Genomic DNA, 14,759 nt, shown 5'->3' with positions numbered 1-14,759 from the left:
GACAAGAATGGGGGGAGCTGTCTCACTGGTATCCCTTTTCATGGAACTATCTCTGTCAGGAATTAACATCCTTCATTAAAATAAGGATTTAAGGATTTAAAGAGTAAATATGTTCCTTCATTGCTTTGGGGGGAGGGAACTATGCAAATATGCAATAAAACCCACTTGCCCCTGTTGCCCTGATTGTCCTGGATGCTCAGCTGCCCCAGCTTCTTCAGCTTCTGATGTGGCCATAAATCTTACTTCTCGAAATGGTTTCTTATCAACTGTTTCCTTCTGAGGAGGACGAATAGCCAGCATCTTCCCTTACGAAACACTTGTCATGAACATTAAACTCAGAGTTTAATACATCCTAACTAATCTTCATTTGCTCTGAAGATTAAAGCTGGATTTCACTTGATGGTTCAGAAAATGATTATCTATAAAACAGATCAGAGGACCTATTCTTCATCAGAGAGCTCTAATTATCCAGCCCTTGGGGGGGGCGGGGGGGAATCGACATGATGTCACAAACAACAGAGAACTCATTTTCTGTAAAGAGCAAAAGCAGGACTTACACTTGAAAGACAATGGAAGATTTGGGCTCAGAGCAAACAGGCTCCAGCAAGGCTCCCTCTAAGGAACAAAGACAGAAGCGTCCTCCCCGCCTTCCCCCATCCTTCCCGTTTCCTGGCTCGCCTCTCTCCAGTCCCCGAGCATGTGCTCTTTAACAAATGTTCCTCCTTACTAAGCACTTTACCAAAGGCCTCCTCTTGATAAAGTCTGATTCCCAAAAATGTCTCTCTTTTCTTTCCCCATCAAAGCTTTCATGTTAGATGTGCAACAAATGCTTTCAATATTTTAATAAGCTATTCTTGTCAAAGATGAAGTATTTACTTCTTCCAGGAAGATCGAACTTCTTAAAAGGAATAATTTACCTCCAGTTGGAAAGTACTGTACTGAAGTAAATTACCCCTGAAAGCAGCCATGGAATTCTCCTTTCGGCAGAAGTCATTGACTTCTAAGAAAAACATTGGCATTTGAATTGCTTATTTTCACATAGTTTGGCCTTAAGTTTGGACATAACCCTCAGTTTTTCAAAGAAAAGAATACAGTCACTGCTTTGATATCTTTTTTTAACCCTAGGTGATAGACAATCAAAAATATACCTACTAAAATCAAAAATATACCTACCTATTACTAAAGTAAATAGAGACTAATCAGAAACAGACACTGTCTTTAATTTTTCATCCTCTCTCATGGCAGGCGCTGTTCTCTGGTTTTCTGAGCGAGACCCCATCATACCACTTCCATGTTTAAAACAAAAGTCCTGCCTACAAGGTAAGTGAAATTTAGTATCTGTCAAGTCTTGCAGCTGTGGAACAGTTAAAGTCCTTTGTGATGGGAGGAGGAGAATAACAATAAATGTGTAAAAGGACAATATTTACAAGGATGCTTTTCAGAGCAGGATGGGCACTGGGGGCCTGAAGACACACAGAAAGCCCTGCAGTGCAGAAATGATGGGGAAAGAAATTACTCTGACGCATATGGGAAAGGACAGAGGGGGAAAATAATGACAAAAGAGAACATTCCTTAAGATGCACGCCTTCCTCCCGTGGAATAGTGGTGGGGCAGTGACAGGGAATCACCTACTGACAGCCGGCTAAGCCCCCTGTTCCCCGCCCAGAAAACACTGAAACTGCCCCCAATTCCAGCCCAAGCTCGGGGACAACCAAGAGAACACAGGGCTCCTGAACACAATGGAGGTCTCTGCCTACAGGGTACACTGAATGTGACAGGTCGGAGAACATTCCTTAACGGAGATGCCAGGTGGCTCTGTGAAAGACTCAAGTCTTTCTAGGTCTAGGGCAGTCCAGAGAATTCTAGAGCAGTTCAGACCAGCAGAGAAATCAAGAAATAGTACGTGTGTGGGTGAGGAGAAAAAAGAGTGATCCCAGAAATGTCATGAACAGAAAACAACACAAACATTTCATGTCTGATATATGCCCATATAACGGATAAGTCTTGAATTACCAGGCTGAGGTTCAAAATGAAGTCACTGCGCTGGACAGTGTTAATTTCTCCACTCCCTACATGTACTGGAGAGAGAAGGCAGTAGCTTTTGAATAACGAAATTAATTTGCAAAATACCGGAGAATGAAATTGAGAGGTCTTCTTGGTTAATTTGAAGGAGATAAGTGAGGAAAAAGGAGCCCGCAGAATTGCTAGGTTTCTAAATTCAGTAACTGAATAGATAGTACTTTAACCAAATAAAAGACAGAGAGGGAATATACTGGAGACAAATTAATTCTGCAGGAAAGAAGTGGGATTACATTTTAGACATGCAAAGTGTGTAAAGCGTTGGACTCTCCTGGTAACAACGCCAAAGAGACAGCCCCCGAGATGAGAAGGACGCTCACTCAGGAGGACTCCCTGAGGACCCCAATCTGGAATTATGGTCGGAGAACAGAAACAGGGAGAGTGACGGAGACGCCCCAGGGTAGTATAAAGAAGGATGGGAGCTGAAGACACAACCTGGGGACACCAACAAAAATGTAAGACGCAGTCACAGCAAGAGAAGCCTGTGGAGTTATGAGGGCGGCCATGAGGATACGTGGGCCAAGGCACTGCTCCAGAAATAGGGGAGTAAAGAGCTTTAAAAGTGGAGAAGTAATAATAGTATAGATTGCAGCAGAGAGCTCCAGAAAGACAGCAAGAGGGCAGCTGGGGCAGGGGGGCGGGGGGGAAGGGTTGGTACATTGGATTTGAAAACTGGGGCACTGTTGATCTAGCAAGAGTAGTTTTAGTACTCTGGTGGGTGCTAGAAGCCTAACCACAGGGCAATGAAGAGGAAATAAATACACACACACCTCAATTTATCCTGAAATTAAAAAAAAAAAAAATATATATATATCTACCAGGTCTCTAAAAGCAGAATTATGTGCACTACTATACAATTTACTGGCATCCAGAATTCATTCATTAATTCAAGAAAACATTTATTAAATATCCACCATGTGTCAGAACTGCTATGATGCACCGTGATAAAAAGATGAATAAAAGACGAGCCCTTATGTGGGATATACAACAGAAAGCAACAAACGAACAAAAACTCATAGACACAGACAACAGTATCGTGGTTACCAGAGTGTAAGGGGATGAGAGGGAGGTAGAAGATGGTAACAGGGGTCAAATTATATGGGGACAGAAGGAGCTGTGACTTGGGGTAATGAACACGTGGTACAATATACAGATGACGTGTTACAGAACTGTACACGTGAAACAATAAATTTAATTTAAAAAAAGACAGAGAACTACAAACAAAAAAACAAATAAAAATGAAAGATGAGCCTTGCCTTTGAGAAGTCTACAGTTATTGAGAAACATGCATCCATTACCACCTTTGTCTCCACTTAACCAGATTGCCCTCGATTCCAAAATACAACAACAGAGGCAGGAAGAAATAACCTGGGAAGCACAGCAATAGGGACACCTGCACATAAGTTACACCAGCTGAGAATGGAGGAAGGGAAGGGGGAATCTGACAGGATGGGGCAGATGGGGTGACAGTGAGGCCATTCCAGGAAGAAAGAATCTGAAAAGAGCTGGCTTTTAGCCCAGATCTGTGAGGAGTTTAGTATATTGTGAAGGGACTTCACACCAATCTAAGGATTTGACGGTAGGGTTTTAGAGTTTGTTGGATTGTTTTGTTTGTGTGTTTGTTTAGTTTGGTATGCCAGAACTTCACAGTTGTTTCCAAAGCAGAACCACTAGTGGCAGAAAGAACGTGTACTTGGAAGGATGAAAGGGTTCCTGGGATCATACTCTTATCAGTTGAGATCAAGCACAACATTTACAGGTATAGCTCAGAGATATTGTGGGTTCGATTCCAGACCACTGCAATAGAGCAAATATTGCAATAAGAGCAAGTCACAATTTTTTGGTTTCCCAGTATATATATGTTTACACTATACTGTAGCCCATTATATGTGTAAGTATTATGTATGGAAAAAAAATGTACATACCTTAATTTAAAAATACTTTATTGCTAAAAAATGCTAACCATCATCTGAGCCATCAGCGAGTCATAACCTTTGTGCTGGTGGCGGGTCTTTCCTCGGTGTTGATGGCTGCGGAACAATTAGTGTGGTGGCTGCTGAAGGCTGGGGTGGCTGTGGCAACTTCTTAAAATAAGAGAACAATGAAGGTTGACGCATTTATTGACTCTTCCTTTCACAAACGATTTCTCTGAACCATGCAAAAGCTATTTGATAGCATTTTAGCCACTGTAGAACTTCTTTCAAAATTGGAATCAATCCTCTCAAAGCCTGCCACTGCTTTATGAACTAAGCTTATGTAACATTCTAAATTCTTCGTTGCCATTTCAACAATCTTCACAGCATCTTCACTAGGAGCAAGGTCCATCTCAAGAGACCACTTCCTTTGCTCATCCACAAGAAGCAATTCTTCATCCATTAAAGTTTTATCATGAAATTGCAGGAATTCAGCCACTTTTAATTCTAGTTCTCTTGCTATTTCCACCATATCTGCAGTTACTTCCTCCACTGAAGTCTTGCATCCCTTAAGGTTATCCATGAGGGTTGGAATCAATTTCTTCCAAACTCATATTAATCTTGATATTTGACCTGTTCCTGTGAACCACGGATGTTCTTAATGGCATTTAGAATGGTGAAGACTTTCCAGAAGGTTTTCAATTTACTTTGCCCAGATCCATCAGAGGAATTAATACTTACGGCACCTATAGCCTTATGAAATGTATTCTTTAAATAATAACACATAAAAATCAAAATTACTCCATGATCCCTGGGCTGCAGGATGGGTATTGTGTTAGCAGGCATGGAAACAGCATTAATTTCATGAGTACATCTCTATCAGAGCTCTTGAGTGACCAGGTACATTGTCAACCAGCAGTGACATCTTCAAAGGAATCCTTTTATCATATAATTCTCAGTTATTCTGCTATTCTAGATAACAGGAGATGGCTGTACTTTTAAAGGCTTATCTTATACGCGATAATGATTTTTTAAAATATATCTTTCAAACTGAGCGACCTAATGACACAAAATTTTAAAGGAACACAATCAGGTATATGAAGTATCTAATGCATGACTGCAAACCTTAAGAGAAGGGTGTTTTAAAACAAATATAAAGTATCTGCAGAGATTTCCTAAGACAGAAAGGCCAACGTTTCATAAAACAGAAGTTTGTCTTAAAGCAAAAAAGCTGCAAAGAAAAAGGCAACAAAACTTCATGGAAAATTTATATTCTGTAATGAGGTATAACTTTGCCATATGTGCAACCACTATTCACAAATAACCTAATAAAAACCATGGATGAACAAAGTTCCAGACAATAAGACCTAAAATATGAAAATCCAAGTCTTTTTTACTGTGATGCATTATTTTAGCTTGAAGACTTTAGAACTTTTAAATGATACATCTGTTATCGTCTTTAAGGACAACTTTCTTTGTATTTCTTCATTGGGAGGTAATCTTATCAAACACTATTCCATTTCTAATTCTGTTAGGTGACATTATAAAGTACCATTTTAACAAGAAATTGGTATTTCTTATTTTAATCCTCATATTTATTTTGGCAAGAAGTATTATCTTCCTTTTTCAGGTAGAAAAACTGAAGTGGTACACCTACTTGTTAGATTCTTGATACCTCTAGTTCCTATTTACTTTTCTTCTTTAAAGGCTAGTAAGTGTAAGATTCCATCTCAGATACACTTCCTTCTCACAAGTAAAGCCAGCTTAAAGTTTGAAAGCATATCAGAGTTAAATTTTAACCTAAAAATTTGATTTGAGTTCAAAAAATGATACTGTCATAATTGAACACATCTTTTACAAAAATAACTCAAATGGATCACAGACTTAAATGTAAAATGTAAAGTTATAAAATTTTTAGAAAAAAAGCATAAGAAATACAATGAACAAGTTCTGAGGATCTCATGGACAGCATGGTGAATACAGATAAAGATACGGTTATTACTTGAAAATTACTAACAATGTAGATCTTAAATGTTATTACTACAAAAAAAATGGTAATTACAAGGTCTGACAATTAAGTTCGCGAACTCATCGTAGAAAACGTGGTACTTACCTCATTGCTGAGTATGACTACGGTCACCTTCGAAGTACTCCCCTTGGGAAGCTATGCACCAATGCCAGCGCCTAGTCCACCCTTCAAAGCAATTTTGGAACCTTTTCTAGAATGACCATCAGAGCTGTCATCATATTACCCTTGATGTTCTGAATGCCATCAAAATGTCTTCCTTTCAATATTTCCTTTATCTTTGTGTAAAGAAAGAAATCATTGGGGGCCAGATCAGGTGAGTAGGGAGGGTGTTCCAATACAGTTATTTGTTTACCAGCTAAAAACTCCCTCACAGACAGTGCTGTGAGAATCAGTGCATTGTCATGATGCAAAAGCTCCTTCAGGACCATTTTTGCACACACCATTCTCAAGCCAAGATTTTCACTTAAGATTTTCCTAACTTTCTATCTATGTTTACTTGGTCTGCTATGCTTCTCACAGTCAGCTGACGATTTTGATCTACAATTTGACAAATTTTTGCAATGTTTTCGTCAGTTCTGCTCATTACTGACTGCCCTGACCTCTCTTCATCAGTGAAGCATTCTCTCCCTCAGAACAACGTTTAATCCATTTGTACACTGCCGTTTCCTTCATGGCATTATCCCCATAAACTTGGACTTACATGTCCCTGATTTCACTTCTGTTCTTGCCAAGTTTAACAAGAAATGTAATGTTTGTTCATTGCTCTAATTCAAGCTCAGACATTCTCGCAACGGCACACAAAAACACACAACAACAATAATGAATGCCACTGAGGAAGACACAGCCACATGTCAACAGGAACACAGCTGTGAGACACTGATATACCAAGGCTATGAAACCTTACCCAGCTGTTTGTACAGTGCTGCCAATGTAAGTGCATAGCAGCAAGTTTACAAACTTAATTGTCAGACTCATATGTGAGGTGATAGAGGTGTTAACTAACCTCATTGTGGTAATCATTTCACAACGTATATGTGTATCAAATCATCATATTGCACACCTCGAACTTCCACAGTGTTATATGTTTACATTTCAATAAACCTGAAAATAAATTTAAAGCATAAGCAATATTTACACCATCCACAAAAGTTAATCCAAATGGGCCACAAACCTAAATGTTATAACCATAGAGTTATAACCATAAAACCCTTAAAAGAAAACACTGGAGTAAATTTGTGAGCTTCCAGCAGGCAATGGATTCTTAGATACAACATTAAAAATAAATAAGAGAGCAGGAAAAAAAAGTTGACTTTATTGGAATTCAAAAACCTTTGTGTTGCAAATGATAATATCAAGAAAGTGAAGACAACCCAAAGAATGGTAGAAAATATTTGCAAATCATAATATGTAAGTCTTTGCTAAGAAATTTATATCCAGAATATATAAGGAACTCTGACAAGTCAACAATAAAAAGATAAATCACTCAACTTTAAAATGGGCTAAGAATTCAAAAAGATATTTCTCCAAAAAAGATATGCCATATTCTCTTCATGTGCATACTGGATATATATTTCCATTAGGGAAATTCTAATTAAAATCACAATGAGATATCACTATACACTTATCAAATAGCTAAAGTAAAAAAAAGATAGTGATACCACTAATTCTGGAGAGGACTCAACGAACGCAGAGAAACTGGATCACTCATACTTTGTAGAAATGTAAAATGCTACAACCACTGTGGAAAAGAGCCTGGTAGTTTCTTATTAAACTAAACATGAGTTTCACATATGACCTAGCACACTCTTGGGCATTTATCCTACAGAAAAGAAAACTTATGTTCACACAAAAAGCTGTATACAAATGTTCAAAGCAGCTTTATATGTATTAGCCAAAAACTGAAAACAATCCAAATGTCCTTCTGAGGGGTGAATGGTTAAACAAACCATAGTGCGTCCGTCACGTGGAATATTATTCTACATAAGAAGGCATAAGAAGGAATGAACTACTGATACACACAACCACTTGGATATATTTTGTGCTGAGTAATAAAAGGCAATCTCAAAAGCTTACACACATGATTATCTTAAAATCTACAATAAATTTTTAAAAAATCATACATATGAGATTTATGTATTTCCATAAACATATCTGTGAAGTAGGGAAGGTACCTAAAGCCCAGGGGATTAGCTGTTCTTTGCCCTTCTCCCTGTGATAAATGACTAAGATTTAAACAGTGGTTCTTAGGCCCTGCATGTTTACCTCCCAAAAAAAGGCAACATACTCCATGATTCCTATTCTTGAAATGACCGAGAGAGAACAATTAGTGGTTCCCAGGATTGGGGAGCAGGGGAGGGAGCTCAAAAGGGTAACACACAGGAGTCTTGTGTTGATGGAACTGGTCTACACATGTGATAAAATTGCACAGAACTACACACACATACACACACACGCTCACAAATGAGTGCATGTAAAACTGGCAAACTCTGAATAAGCACTGTGGATTGCAGTAGTGCTCCTGTAGTATAGTTATGCAAGATGCTACTATTGGGAAAAAATTGGTAAAGGGTATGTGGGATACCTCTGCATTAGTTCTTAAATATTTCTTAAATCTACAATTATCTCCAAATTTTAAGAAATTTTAAATACAGTTTAAAGACCCAAATAGATGATGAAAAACAGACGAGTTTTTACAATAACAGTTTTGGGTACACAAAAAATATTTTCAGATATGCAATCATTGTTTTTTTACATTTGTTGTAACTGTGATCGTGGTGTATATTTTACTGAGTGGGACCCTCAGAATTTAGAGATGATGACCAATACAGCTACCTGTGACTGCAAAGCAATAACTGGCACAAAGTATATGTCAGTTGAGGCTGTGAGGTGAGACTATTGACAAGATCAGATTCCAAATTTTAAGACCTCACTACTATAAAAAGGAATAATGTAATACTAGACAGAATGCAAACACATTTATAGAATATTTAAGATGGTTATCTGTCCATGAGAAAAACACCCTAATTGGTTTTGTTTCCATGGGGACACTAGCCTAAGTCACAGGAGCATACTGAATGCCTTGGCAGACACTGTTTATTATTCATCAAAATCTGAGCTTCATCTCTTCCATAGTAATGGCCACCCAGTGAGGAAACTACATTTCCCAGCCTCCACTGCAGCAAGGTATGGCCATATGACTAAGTTTTAGCCAATGGGATGGAAGTGTAAGGTTCACATGGTAGTTTCTTATCACCTTAAAGGACTAATTACTCTGATCCCCAAGGGATTTTGTTTGTTTTTTCCTTTCTCCCAGCTCAAGATCCTAGGCTTGGAACACATCCACATCCTCTAGGTTAGTAGGAAAGTAAAGAAAACAAAGGGAAAAGAATGACAGAGCTGGAAAAAAAATAATTAAATTAAATTAAACACAGCCAAATTCCACTACCAACAATAATAACAGCTACTCTTTTACTGTGTGCTTAGTATGGGCCTAGCATTGTGCTAAATTATCTATTTTTGTCTTCATCACAATCCTGTATGGTTAAGTATTAGTCTCCATTTTAACAACGAAGAAGCTGAGGTTCAGAGAAGATAAGGGTCTGGAATCTGTGAAGACATACCCTTAACCCTCCTTTTTGCCAAGAGTCTCTCTCCACTTCCCCTACTCTGTATCTCAGCAGGTCTCACAAAGTCTCAAAGCTGAGACACCCTGAAAGGTCTATTTGTGTCTATTTGTGTCTATTTTTATCCATACTCTGTCATTGTGCATCTTGGAATAAATTCCACTTATATAGACAGAAACGAACCTGCTGTAAATTCTACCCATGGAACTCGAAAAATAACACAGTCACAGTAATACACTCAGAGGGAGGATCTGAAATCAGGTTTTTCTGGCTCCAGAACTTATACTATAATCTACGCCCTATGCTCCTGCTGCTAATATTGACACTGTGATTTAGATCTAGATCTAAAATTAAACATTAATTTTAGATGCTTAAAAGTCTTCTATCAATGACTCACACCTTGAAAAAATTAAATTCCATTTAAATAATTTCTGAAATACGGAAGAAGAGGGTCAAGAATGAAAAAAAGGTAAGAATTACTTATATTACCTAATATTTGGAGAAATTCCTTTATAACTTTTTAAGCACAATAGAAGCCGAAAACTACTCTGGAAAAAAAGGAGTAAAGAAGCAGCTAAATATTCTTGGCTTGAAGTTATATGCCTTTTAAGTCTGAAAAGGCCAGACAAATATTTAGGCAGAGAAGTAAAACACATATACTTTTAGTTAAATGGTGAGTTAAAAGTAGGCCACATCTCATTTTTCTGTCCCAAAGTGCTTAATTTAGAATTGGATTTTAAAAACAATCCTCCACAGGCCAGGTTTGGCCCTTCCAGTTGGCACCTGGACATCAAACTCTTGTGACAATCTGGAACAACTGAAAATAGCTTTGGGTATCCAAACCATCATGCAGTAAGGAAGGTCAAATTTGAATTAATGTATTTTAAGACTGAAAAACAGGTTTTATACAAGCCTTAAAAGAGAAGTGGGAACATGAAGGGAAGAATGAAAATGAAGCAGCTAACCCAGCCCACAGCCTATCAGAAGTGCAGACAGCTTGCTCACAGATCTACTCACCAGTCTTGCCCCATAAGGCACCAAAGTTCAGAGCCGTGTGCCACTTCTGCTCTAACCACAAAGCCATTTCTTGCATTTTCTACTTATTTTTGTCCAAGAAGCTTCACTGTTTATCCATTGTTCTGCCGAATAAAGTCCAAATTCCTTTGCCTTGCATTCAAAGCCCTTTCCGATTTGAATTTGACCTACCTCTCCAGGTTTATTTCCCATTGTTCTCCTTCATGAGTTCTCTACTAGAGCCAAACAGGTCTACTCACTGCTGAAAGGCAGGCACATTCCAACCAGCCACCTTTGGTAATGCCACAAGCATCCCTCCTAACCTTCTCCACATAGCTAAATCCTTCCCATCTCCAGGTACCAGCTCAAGTTCCAGACCCCCAACTACCTCAGGTTACATAAAAAATCTCTACCCCTCTGAAATCCTATACCAGTTATCTAATATTCTAAACAGTTTATTGGAGACTCATCATAAATAGTTATTTATCTTATTTCTCTGTCTCAGCCCCTCAAAGAGATCTTAAGTTCCTTGAAGGAAAGGACTACATTATTCCCTATACTTTACATAACATCTAACCAGGAACAAACTAACGTTACATGAACTTCAGCTAATAGGATTTTAAAGCACTCATGCAAGGATGCTAAGCAAATTGCTATTTATAAGCCAAAGGGAGGTATACATATCATCAGAAAATTTCAATATTTCATTGTTTCCACATTTCGTAATATAAGACAATAGCTTCTTTAATCCCTTTAATCAAAATAAAACTAAAGAAGTCCTGATGTGTCATCAAGCCAGGAAAGTGTAACTACTGCAGACAAAGCTATTTGCACCTGCTGAAAGAAGCAGCAATAAGTTTAATCGCAGCAAGTAGGTCTCTCTGCTTGATTCCACATAAAATATGACTGTGCTGCACCCTGCAGTCTATGGAAGAAAAGAATTATAAAAAAAAGCCTCTTCAAAGACTAATCAATGTTTGGACAGGAAATAATTTTCCTGCTGTTTGAAAAATACTAATCAATTTTCCTCTCAATGTCGTCCCTATACACTAAGAATACACAATTGAATTGTACCTGAAATCACCATTTCGTATTTGGAATTGAGTTCTGCATTCATTTTCCTTATCCTAGAATCAAAAACGATGTCTATAAAACCATATTACTCTGTAATCTGATCTCTGATCCTCTGAAAATAATCCCCATAAAGATAATTAACCACTGTGCTCACTGAGTCCTACCTGTGAGAATACGGCTGAGTTCTGGGATAGGTCTTAATAAGCAATCTCCCAAGTTCCCTTTTAGGAAGTGAGCTACCAGGAGAAAAACAGATAAAGTCTTGGACTTTGAGAATTCCAGGGTAACCTACAATACGTAGATCCAAATTTCCAAGACCAGATTGCCAAATTCCATTTCTGCCCGGGTCCATGCTGGGAAAATTCCAGATTCAAATATTTAGTACACAAATGGTCATACCAGGTTTTCCTGTAGGTTCCAGGACTCTTGGTTAGATCTTAGGCAACCCAATGCAAACTGGGATTCAACAAAAATTGCCCAAACTGACATACAACTCTCTCCCAGGAAAATTCTAGAAATACCTCAATTTCAGTGCATTCTTAAGCCCATGTTTTGCAAGTATTGCATGGTGTTTTCCAAAGGCATCGCCAAAAGAAATATTTAAAGGTACTATTAGCAAATGAAGTTGGAAAGCACTACTTAACCATGTTTTCCTACTGGAAATCACTCATTAAAAGATGAAATATTCTGGGAAAAAGTCCTCTTAAGAAGAAATTAATCAATTTCCAGTCGAGATGGCAGAGTAGATAAATGTTGTGCTTGCCTCCTCTAACATCAAAATTACAATTAAACTACAGAACAACCATTATTCTGAATCACCTGAATGCATACAACTAAGGACACACAGAAGAAGTGACTTCAAGTCTGGTAAAAGGGGCGGAGACATGGAACAGGCTGGTCCCACACTCACACGTGGCATGTAAAGATCGGGAGGGATATCTCAGCTGAAGAGGCCCCCCAGTGGAGCAAGGGGTCCCAGTCCCACACCAGGCTCCCCAGCCTAGGGTTCCAGTGCCAAGAAGAGAAGTCTCCACAACTTCTGGCTGTGAAAACCAGTGGAGATTGTGGCTGAGTGAGACAGAGGTCTGCTGGAATCCCAGGCAATTCTCTTAAAGAGCCCGCACACAGACTTACTTGATGACAGATTCACTTGTTCTGAACTCCCACACTTTGGGCAGCAGCTCCAAAAGCGCCAGTGACATACAGTGAGGACTGAATTGTCTGGCTTAAGGTGAGGGCTGGAGGGACAGCTTTCTCCCAGACAGAAGTGCTGGCAGAATCCATTATTTCTTCGTTAGCCCTCTCTGATCTCTACATGCAGACATACACGGCCACCATCTCTGAGTCTCCATCAACCTGGCCTAACACTCTTCATCCCGCCCTGGTAATTCCCTGAGACCGTGCCCCACCCAACTTTTGGACCCACCCAAGCCACTTCCCCTGGCTTTTCCATACAAATGGCATGTCTTGGCTCATTTTGCAGACTTCCTAACATTTCTCAAAGGTTCACGAAACCCAAAAGCAGTATCTGGCCCTCAACATGCCCAAAAGCAGATCTGCTCAACATCTGGCCAACAATTGCTAAGCAGCCCCAAGCCCAGCACTAGCAACACCCAGCTTTGGTTTGCAGCTTGGCCTCTCCCAGGCACCTCCAAGCTCGGTGTGGGTGGCTGCTATCTGCAGATTGCTTTGTGGCTCATACAAAGTGGACTGGGAAGGGCACAGGCTGCAGCTAAACTTGGCCTGTGGTGGGGCCCCAGGCACATGGCCAGCTTCAGACCAAGCCAGAGCACCACCCAGCTCCCTCCCCAGGTGACACACACAAAGGGCAGCCTGGGCAGGCACCAGAGCCCTGCTCAAGTGAATCCTACTCTGTAGGGTCAGCCCCTGCATAACAGCCCCTCCACTGTAGTCACAGCCAGTCCTCTCAGCCCAAGGGTCAATCCTTCCCTGTGCAAACAGCAACCAAGGCTCAACAAAAGGAGGGCACACACAACCTAAACAAGGGACACACCTGGAGCACCCAGCTCAGGTGACCAGAGAGACTGTGTCACTGGGCCCCACAGCACACCTACTATATAAGGCCACTCTACTAAGACCAGGAGGCATAGCAGCCCTACCTAATACATAGAAACAAACAAGGGAAGGCAGCTAAAATGGAGAGACAAAGAAACATGTCCCAAATGAAAGAACAGAACAAAGCTCCAAAAAAAGAACTAAAGAAAATGGAGACAAGCAATCTACCAAATACAGAGTTCAAAACACTGGTTTTAAAGATGCTCAATGATCTCAGTGAGAATTTCAACAAAGAGATAGGAAACATAAAAGTGGAGATAGAAAATATTAAAAAGAATCAGTCAGAAATGAAGAAAACAATGACTGAAATGAAGAATACATTAGAGGGAATCAACAGTGGATTAGCTGAAGCAGAGGATCGAATCAGCAATTTGGAAGAGAATGTAGTAGAGAATACCTAATAGGAACAGCAAAAAGAAAAAAGAATCAAAAAATTTAAAAAATGAGGAGAGTTTAAGGAGCCTCTGGGACAAAATCAAGCATACCAACATTCAGATCATAGGGGTACCAGAAGGAGAAGCGAGAAAGCAAGGAATTGAAAACCTATTTGAATAATGACAGAAAACTTCCCTAACCTCGTAAAGGAAATAGATATACAAGCCCAAGAAATACAGAGAGTCTCCCAAACAGGCCCACACCAAGACTCATCACAATTAAAATGCCAAAGGTTAAAGACAAACAGATAATCTTAAAAGTGGCAAGAAAAAAAGCTGTTATAATAGTTACCTATAAGCGAGCTCCCATAACATTGTCAGCTGATTTCTCAAAAGAAACTTTGCAGGCCAAAGGCACTGGCAGGAAATATTCAGTGATGAAAAGCAAGGACCTACAACTAAGAGTACTCTAGCCAGCAAAGCTATCATTTAGAACTGAAGAACAGATAAGGAGCTTCCCAGACTAGAAAAAACTAAAGGAGTTCATCAACACCATCGCAGTATTATAAGAAATGTT

The 14,759-nt window shown here is 39.4% G+C and overlaps 1 protein-coding gene across 3 annotated transcripts in view; it reads right to left on the bottom strand.

The window, feature by feature from the left end:
• Positions 1-14,759, bottom strand: part of PPM1L (protein phosphatase, Mg2+/Mn2+ dependent 1L) — a 255,406-nt gene that overhangs the window by 169,067 nt on the left and 71,580 nt on the right. The window contains exon 1 of one of the 3 annotated variants that reach the window (XM_074327260.2): positions 12,867-13,391. The exons of the other annotated variants lie outside the window; for them this stretch is intronic. The gene's annotated coding sequence lies outside the window, so the exon portion shown is untranslated. Of the gene's footprint in view, positions 1-12,866; positions 13,392-14,759 lie in introns of those variants that run through there. 3 annotated transcript variants of the gene reach the window in all.

This window comes from Rhinolophus sinicus, chromosome 17 (genome assembly GCF_057876585.1).
Source record: "Rhinolophus sinicus isolate RSI-liver-muscle chromosome 17, RSI-T2T, whole genome shotgun sequence".
Lineage (NCBI taxonomy): Eukaryota > Metazoa > Chordata > Mammalia > Chiroptera > Rhinolophidae > Rhinolophus > Rhinolophus sinicus.
The sequence above is the reverse complement of the archived record's forward strand: the minus strand, read 5'-3'. Positions and strand labels throughout refer to the sequence as shown.